This window comes from Nyctereutes procyonoides, unplaced genomic scaffold (assembly GCF_905146905.1).
Source record: "Nyctereutes procyonoides isolate TBG_1078 unplaced genomic scaffold, NYPRO_anot_genome, whole genome shotgun sequence".
NCBI classification, from domain to species: domain Eukaryota; kingdom Metazoa; phylum Chordata; class Mammalia; order Carnivora; family Canidae; genus Nyctereutes; species Nyctereutes procyonoides.
The window spans coordinates 131,223-140,774 of NW_026575089.1; the positions used below are offsets into that span (position 1 = coordinate 131,223).

General features: G+C 40.2%; 1 pseudogene; it reads left to right on the plus strand.

Annotated features, from left to right (window-relative positions):
• The first annotated feature begins 232 nt into the window (after positions 1 to 232).
• Positions 233 to 756, plus strand: LOC129514696 (peroxiredoxin-1-like; annotated as a pseudogene).
• Positions 757 to 9,552: the final 8,796 nt, after the last annotated feature.

The window sequence follows — 9,552 nt, forward strand, 5'->3', positions numbered from 1 at the left end:
CAAGTAGAAAGCAGCTATACATGAAAACCTTTTTTTGCAAAATTAAGCCATAAATTCTTTATTATTCTTCATCACTTTCTCAAGATTAGATCAATACATTCAAAACACTAATAAGGAAATTCTGAAATTATTTTATCTAACACACCTTTTCATCATTTAACATGAAGACACTAAGACCCAGAAAAAAGAAAAAGAATTTCTATATAATAGCAAAATTGTGACCAAATTCTAGTCTTGGTCCAACTCAGCTGTCAAGTGATTGGTGCTTCTGTGGATCCTCATTTCTGTCACCTGGCTTGGATCAACACACCCAAGACACAAGGAGGACTGGGACCCATGAACATTCCCTTGGTATCAGACCCCAAGCGCACCATTGCTCAGGACTAGGGAGTCTTAAAGGCTGATGAAGGCATCTCGTTCGGGGGCCTCTTCAACATTGATGATGAAGGTATCCTTTGGCCGATCACTGTACATGACCTTCCTGTCGGTCGCTCTGTGGATGAGACCCTGCGACTGGTTCAGGCCTTCCAGGTTACTGACAAGCATGGGGAAGTGTGCCCAGCTGGCTGGAAGCCTGGCAGTGATACCATCAAGCCTGATGTCCAGAAGAGCAAAGAATATTTCTCTAAGCAGAAGTGAGCGCCTCGCCATTTTAGGGCCGGGCTGTAGTGGGGCATCCACGAAAACAGAATCTTTTTTTGTACTATTGTCATGCTTATAACAAGACTTTAGACTCTGCAGATGTGGTACGTGGTATGGGACAAGACAGCCCTTCCCTGCAGGGTTGGGGAGGCCAGCCTTTCTCCCTCTGGAGAGAATGGTCTGAGGTGTGCTATGGGGCAGGCCAACTGACATGTACAGTATAGCAAGGCACCACTTTTGATCTTTTGTTGTTTCTATTAAACTGGAACTGAGAAAAAAAAAGAGTCTAAAGCTCTTTCAACTACATCGTCATGGAACATAATATGGTAAGTGATACCATATATATATATATATGATAAGTATATTAAGAAATTGTAGCTGCATGTCAAGATAACCTCCTGTGAACTCCTGCCCTCCTCTAGAAATTGTAACAGCAACTAAAACACACACGACACAACCTTTTAGGATATGTTTATATTTACCACAAGATTATAGGAATAAATATTCATTAACATTAAAATTAAAAATGGCAAGCATCAAGTAAATGACATATAGGCACGAGGTTGCTTACGCCTTTTAAAATTCTCAATCTTTGGGGATCCCTGGGTGGCTCAGCAGCTTAGCACCTGCCTCCGGCCCAGGGCGGGATCCTGGAGTCCTGGAGTCCTGGATCGAGTCCTGGATCGAGTCCTGCATCGGGCTCCCTGCATGGAGCCTGCTTCTCCCTCTGCCTATGTCTCTGCCTCTGTCTCTCTCTGTGTCTCTCATGAATAAAAAAAATAAATATATTTTAAAAAATAATAAAATTCCCAATCTTTGTGCTCAACATCACTAATCATCAGGGAAGTATAAATCAAAACCACAATGAGGTATCACTTTACACCTGTCAGAACAACCAGAACAAAAAAGGACAAGAAATGACAAGTGTTGGCAAGGATGTGGGGAAAAGAGGACCCCTCGTGCACTGTGGGTGGGAAAATAAATTGGTGCAGCCACCGTGAAAACAGTACGGAGGCTCTTCAAGAAATTAAAATAGCAATACCATATAGTCCAGTAATTCTACTACTGGATATTTACTCAAAGAAAACAAAAACACTAACCTTAAAAGATAAACGCACTCCATGTTTCCTGCAGCATTTACAATAGCCAAGAAATGGAAACGGTCCAAATGTCCATCCACAGATTAATGCACAAAGATGCGGTATATATACACACAGTGGAATATTTCCCAGCCATAAAACGAATGAAATCTTGCCATTTGCAACAACATGAATAGATCCAGAGGGTATCATGCCCAGTGAAATAAGTCAGACAAAGAAAGACAAATACCACGTGATTCCACTTGTAAATGGAATCCAAAAACAAAAAGAAACACATGAACGAATAAAAGGAGAAAGAGACCCATAAATACAAAGAACAAATTGATGGTTGCCATAGGGGAGAGTTAGGGAGGGATGAGAAAAATGGGTGAAGTGGAATAGGAGACACAAACTTCCAGTTATGGAATGAATAAGTCATGGGGATGAAAGGCACAGCATAGGGAATATAATCAACCATACTATCAGAGCGCTGTGTGGTGACAGATGGTAGCTACACTCGTGGTGTACACTTGTGGCTCTGCTCACCCCAAGTGAGTGTAGAGTTGTCCAATCACTATGCTGCACACCTGAAACTAATGTAACACTGTGTGTCAATCCATACTTCAAAATTTTTTTTAAATAGGGAAAAAAAATAAAAAAAATCCTCCATCTTTGGAATGTCTCTCAGTTCAACCAAAATGACTGGAAAAAGCAAACAGCTTCTTTGCTTCCCTTCCACACTGGCCCAAGGAGGCAATATCTTTGTCCTAGGGCACTCTTGGCTCTCTCACCTTTCCTAGGGTTTCAGGTGTAAGAATCACCTCTAATTATCAGAGAATGTGCACCTATCTGCATTGTGGATGCATTGTCTTTGGAGTACTGAGTCCTCCCTCCATCCCAAAACCTTACAAGGAAAAACTCCTTTGCATCATACCCTATTTTGGTCACTCTCTAATAGCCATATGTCTTTCCAACATGGATAAATATGTTTATGATTCTGTGTGTTTCTGTTGCCATGACTGGATATATTTTTTAAGCAAACTGGGGTACAATTACAGAGTCTAATTTAGTAAATACACAAGATAGTATATACTAAATTGACCTAGGACTGGGGGCCAAGGGAACACAAGGGATATGAGAATAAGGAAAAATATAATTTTTAAAAGCTAACAAAGGGACGGGTTGCTTAGTGGTTATGCATCAGCCTCTGGCTAAAACCGTGATCCCAGAGTCCTGGGATCAAGTCTCGCATCGGGCTACCCACTGGGAGCTTCTCCCTCTGTCTGTCTCTGCCTCTCTCTCTCTCTGGATCTCTCTGGATCTCTCATGAATAAATAAATAAAATCCTTAAAATAAAAACTAACAAAACTGCTATTTAATCTAAATAATTAAAAAAAATAAAATGAAATAATCTGAGGAATTTGTTCAGAACTGGAGAGGCATCATAGACTAGTGTTTAAGATGAAGAGCTTTTGAGCACTTTAAGAAATAGGCGATCATCATTTGGAGGGACTCTAAAGACTGTCTGACTATAGATCAAGAGAGAAATATTTGTTCATGGACAGTCGAAATTGAGATTAAGCACTGGAGATACAGGCTAGCTATTAAAATGCCATTGGCAGAGAATATACTGATCTCAAAATTAAACCCAAATCAATTAGGCTAGCACAGCGGGACTACAAAATAAATTATACTACAAATATGTGGAAAAGGAAACAAATCTAAACTCCTCTATGAATAACACGCCTCTGAGTTACTGAAATTTTTTTTTCTTTTTTTTAATATGGAAAATTTAAACTTTCCAATTCATATACTCTCAGTCACTTAGGGTTTAACTAGTCTCTTTCTAGTGCACAACATTCCATTTCGGGAAAGTATATTCCAGGGGCTCTCCCTGTACTCTCTCCAAATTGCCAGAACCATTCTTCCCACCCTACTTGCTCTCCTACAACGTGATCTTACCATTTCCCATCAAGAAATGGCATCTAAGTCCCTCCCTCTCAAATCTGCATGAACTTCTGATTGCTCCAAACAGAGTATGGTGAAAGTGACACGCAATTTGCAGAGCTAGGTCATAAAAAGTGATAAAGCTTCCATCTTGACGACTGGGACACTTGCTGTGAGAACCCAAAGCTGCCGTGTAAGAGGTTCAACTACTCCGAGACTTCTGTATTTTGAAAACCAGCCTACATGTCAAGCCCAGGTGGAGGTGTACTGGCTGGCAGCCCCAGACAAGGCCGTAACCAGCAGCCAACACTGGCCACCAGATATGTGGACAAAGACACCTCCTAGTGACTGCAGCCCTAGCACTCAAGTTACTTTCAATCAGTGAGTATTCTTAGACAAGGTTTTACACATATGTTGCAAGGAAAAAGTATCCTCACTAAGCCTTGTTCTGATTTCTGATTATAAAATCCATGAGCATAATGACACGGTTGTTTAACAGCAATAAGTGTTTGAGTAGTTTACTGTATAGCAGTGGTGACTGGTATGTTCTCTCTCTCCTGGCTCCACCCTTATATAGTGTCTGGGAGTATCATGAGCTCATGGTTTTACAGCAGAAAGTGATACTGGACATCTGTGGTGTCTTCTAGGTCCTTTCTAGTTTCTGTTGTTAAGTGACTGGTGTGATCTAATCCTGAACTGGTACCGACGGACGATTGTGTGATGAGCCTACTGAAGCATCATGGCAGCATCTACCGTAAGAGTTTGTGATCTTAGATCTGTGACTCTGTCCTTTACACTCTGTCTTTGCTTTAGCTTTGGGCCTCTGGTGGTCCACTGACACTATCATTTCCTCCCATCCTCTCACTAGGAGATAAGGAAATGTTTTAATCCCTTCATACTCTGTACATACCCCTGGAGCCAAGAATGCTGCCTCGTGCCATCTCTTAGCTAACTCCCTTCATCATACTTGTGTTTTCATCTTTGCCATGTTGCATAAGGTCAAAACTAAGATTCTCTCTGAGTTCTGCAGTCTCTTAGCCTGGTTCCACTAGACTCTAGGACGTGGATGCTTCTACAATATATATTAGGTTCTGGTTCCTAGAGGAGGAAAATGATGGCATGGAAATCTGACCTCTCTGCTACATCTTTCTCTCATTTCCCAAATGCACATGCTCAGAAAAGAAGGGCATCCCTTCTGCTTTCTCCTTAGCAAAGTCTTCCTCATTATAGCTTCCTCCTTCCAGCAGACACGAAGCCTCAATTCTCAGCCTCAACAGTAAAAGAGACATCTTTCCTACTCTAAAGAATAAACAGTATAATCTGAGCTACCAGGCATGGCTTTTCATCTAAAAGTCATAAAGTTATTGGGGGAAAAATTCATATTGATTTAATACCATGGAAATATTCCTGTTACAGTATGAGTATCACCATTTTTTCCGATCTTCAAAATGGAAAAGCAAACTAAAAGGCACCTGCTTTATCACTGACTTGTTTATCATATACTTCTGCACTTAGTAGAAATATAGTATGGCTGTAGTGTATTGAGGTCATGTTTTTTAAAGGACAGTGGCAGGTTTTTTTTTAATTCTAAAGACCAGATCTTTGGATATGATCACAGTCTGATAGTGAAAACATCTCTCATGGTATTAACAAATATATACTTAAAGAATTAAAAATAAAACCATTTATAATATAGATTCAAATAATTATCTTCCTCTGAGTGTCTTTATGTCATTCAGGTCAAACCCCAAAACTTCCATGGACAGATTTATTAAGGCAGTGAATATTTGCTTATTTCTTTGAACTTGTTATTCATCATTCATTGTCTATTTTAAAAGTAGGCTAAATAATGCATATTTTTGAATCAGGTGGTGCCCTTTCTACACAGCACTGAAAGGAATAGAAATAAGCCCTGTCCCCATTACCAAATCATATGCAAGGCCATAGACAATAATGCCAATCTAGAACTGAGTAAGAGTCAGTGTGCAAAGTGAAATCTCTGTAAGGAAATCTGTTTGGGAATTAAGTGCATACAACTGACTAAACCCTAGTCTATGTGTGGTCAATACATTGACCAATCTTCTGTTATTTTATAGTCAAGAGCCAATAACTACACTAAATAGTGGCAATATGTTTATTGCAATATAACCACTAAAACCTGTCTTCTAATGAGAATTTTTTATCATATAACCATTGGGAAAATGTGCTTCTAAAAAAAGAGCAAATATAGAAAAGAGCAAATATGGATAATGCCCCATTATCTATCTCACTTAATTTATACCATCATGCCATGTTTATGAAACCCTAGAGGGAAAAAACATTTAAGTTCACCCATGTATAAGTTGCTAAAAGACAAGAGCCCTATCCATTTTGTTCATCTTTGTATTATGTATGCCCACACTGGCATATGGTACACAACCACTCTGAATGAATGAATGCACCTAGTCCAACTCTTTATTTTACAATGAAGGAAACTGAGACCCAGGGAAGTTATGTATCTTCTCCCCTTTTTCAGGAAGAGCAACTAAAAAGTTGCTTAAATGAATCTATACTCACTATGAATGTTTCATTAATGTTGCTTTACATATGGGGGCACCCGGGTGGCTCAGTCAGTTAGGCATCTACCTTTGGCTTGGGTCATGACCTCAGGGTCCTGGGAACCAGCTCCATGTCAGGCTCCCTACTCAGTGGGGAGTCTGCTTCTTCCCCTCTCTCTAACTACCCCCATCCCCTGCCCCCACTCATGCTCGGATGTTCTCTCTCAAATAAATAAAATCTTTTTAAAAATGTTGCTTATGTATGTCTATGGTTTATCAGCTGTATATATGGTTTCAGTAAGTGTTCTAGCAATGTAGTTCAACACTGACAAGTACATTCAACTACACTTAGTTTCTGTTTGCTTATATTGGTTATTTTTGCTTCAGATTAAGAGAATTGACAATAAAACAAAGAGAAAACAAGACGAAAAAATGCATATAAAACATTCAATCACTTTTGGACTTATGACTTCATTATACCCTAAGCTAAAACTTTTCTTTGGAGCCAATGATATGAGACACTCCAGTTCAATAATACAATTTAAGTAATTCTATATATTCAGAGCCCTTTTGCAGGGGTGAAGACCAAAATCTTAGAAATGTCATGATACCGAAAAATCAGGTTGTACTAAAGCTCTATTACTTTTTTTAAAAGATTTTATTCATTTATTCATGAGAGACACACACAGAGAGAGAGAGAGGCAGAACCATAGGCAGAGGGAGAAGCAGGCTCTCCAAGGGAGCCTGATGTGGGACTTGATCCCAGGGCTCCAGGCTCATAACCTGAGCCAAAGGCAGATGCTCAATCACTGAGCCACCCAGGCATGCCCCCAGCCTTATTACTTTAATTCATGTTATCTACTAGATATTGTTTAGAATCTCTTTCCTATTTGTTGAATAGAAATGTATATGTTAAAGGAGAAATACATCTTAATGGGTTATTCCTAGAGCCTTTTTCTAAGGTATCTTGAATTTTTTTACTTAAATGCAGTAATACTTATTATATGACAACAAGAATTGCCTACCCTTACTGGAGTTTATAATCAAAAGACACACAGAAAAAAAATTAAATGTAATTGAAAGTGCTTCCTATGTTTTAGAAGCAGTTATTAGAAACCATTAACTGCCCAGAAAACCTTATAGGTACTTTTAGAGGAGGTGATTTTGAGCCAGGATTTAAGAATATGGAGGAAGTTATCAGGTGAAGGAAAATGGAAAGAAGAAATAAAACACAAATACTAAAGAAGAACACCCACAATTTCACAGGCCAGTGAAACAACCAGCAAGTAAAGGAGCGCACAGTGATTCTGTGTGACCAAAACAGATGACATAAAGAAGAGGAGTTTTACTGGTATGACTCTCAAAAAACAGGTTGAAGTCAGATCATAAAGGACTTTTACTCCCATGATAATGAGTTTTAACTTCATTTTATAAGTAATGGAAAGTAATTTCTAAGCAGGAGAATAACATAATTTGGTTTACAGATTAGAAAATAATCAATTAGGATAATGAAGAAACTAAAGCCAAAATATTGTAACAAGGCAATTTAAATGGGTCAAATTTGATGACAGGCGCTATAATAGAAAGACTGGAAAGGAGGGAATAAATTCTGGGTATCTTCAAACAGTATTGTTTCCCTTTTTAAATTTTTTTTATTTAAATTCAATTAATTAGCATATAGTGTATTCATTTCAGAGGTAGAGGTCAGTGATTCATCAGTCTTATATAACACCTAGTGCTCATTATATCCTGCGCCCTCCTTCATGCCATCGCCCAGTTACCCCATCCTCCCACTCCCCATCCCCTCCAGTAACCCTGTTTGTTGCCTATGATTAAGAGTCTCTTATGGTTTGTCTCCTTCTCTAATTTCACCTTGTTTCATTTTTCCCTCCCTTCCCCATGCTCCTGTTTTGTTTCCTAAATTCCATGAATAGTACATTCTAATGCACTTGGTGACTGATTAAGTATGGACCATAAAGGAAAGAGATGGATTAAAATTTCTAGGCTGGGGATCCCTGGGTGGTTCAGCAGTTTAGTGCCTGCCCCTTCAGCCCAGGGCCTGATCCTGGAGACCTGGGATCAAGTCCCACGTCAGGCTCCCTGCATGGAGCTGCTTCTCCCTCCGCATGTGTCTCTGCCTCTCTCTTTCTCTCTCTCTCTCTCTTTTGTCTCTCATGAATAAATAAATAAAATATTTTAAAAATTTTTTTTCTAGGCTGGGCAACTGAATGGATGGTGACAATTTTAGCCAAAGAGAAATGCACTAAAAAGAAAGAATCAGGAGGTCATAGCTTTTGTAAATGCAACACCAATTACTTGAAATGTGAACTTAAAAAGCTGAAAAATTGACTTATTTTTTTATTCAACCAGTTAAGTCAATCAGCTATATTTTCTCACCACAAGGAAACACTAGATAAGGCCATACCAAGGGCCTGTTCAATAGTTTGCTCCTGGCAACTCCATTAAGACATATTTCATTGTGGACATATTTGAAGCAGACAAGATACTCAATATGCTCTAACTTCCCTAACTTCTATAATAAAACCAATGAGAGTGCAGCTTATATCCCAATCCTGACATCATATTCCACGTGGAGGGATATTTATTAGCTTCACACTCTTGTCTCTTTCGTCCCCCACAGTCAGCCTTAGGGCACATGTGTAGTAATACTTAGCAATATGATGAGTTCAGAAAGTGTGTTAATTCAAGTCTTCTGAGAAGCGGATGCAAAATGGGGTCAGACATGCAAGAGACATATTGGGGGAAATGCCTGGGAGGATGAGGAGAAGGGAGCCAGGGAAGGAGGAACACGGACTTCGCAGAGATGCAGATCTGACATCTGCTGGAGAACTGGTAAGAAGAGTCTCTGCCTGCAGTGCCACTCCAAGAGAAATTTGGCAAAGCCGACTGGGGACCTCAGGCTAAGCCTGCCCATTACAGGAGTCTGCAGGAATGGGCTGGCACCAGTCCCCGAGCTGTGTTCAGTGACTGGCTGGGAGCAGCCTCTAGGAGGCTTCAAAGCAATTATGGGGTTGGCTCCAGAAGGGCAGAAATTAGCGCAATTAGCTATGTCCCTAGCTGCAGAGGATGTGAGCAGGGCACTTTCATGGTTGCCACAGAATGAGAAACTGGGCATGTGTCACATGGCTCCTATCTCTCTCCTTTCTCTTGGGAGCCAAACTGCCCTCAAAAGATTATACTCGGGGATGCCTGGGTGGTGCAGCGGTTTGGCGCCTGCCTTTGGCCCAGGGCGCGATCCTGGAGACCCGGGATCGAATCCTGCATCGGGCTCCTGGTGCATGGAGCCTGCTTCTCCCTCTGCCTCTGTGTGTGTGTGTGTGTGTGAC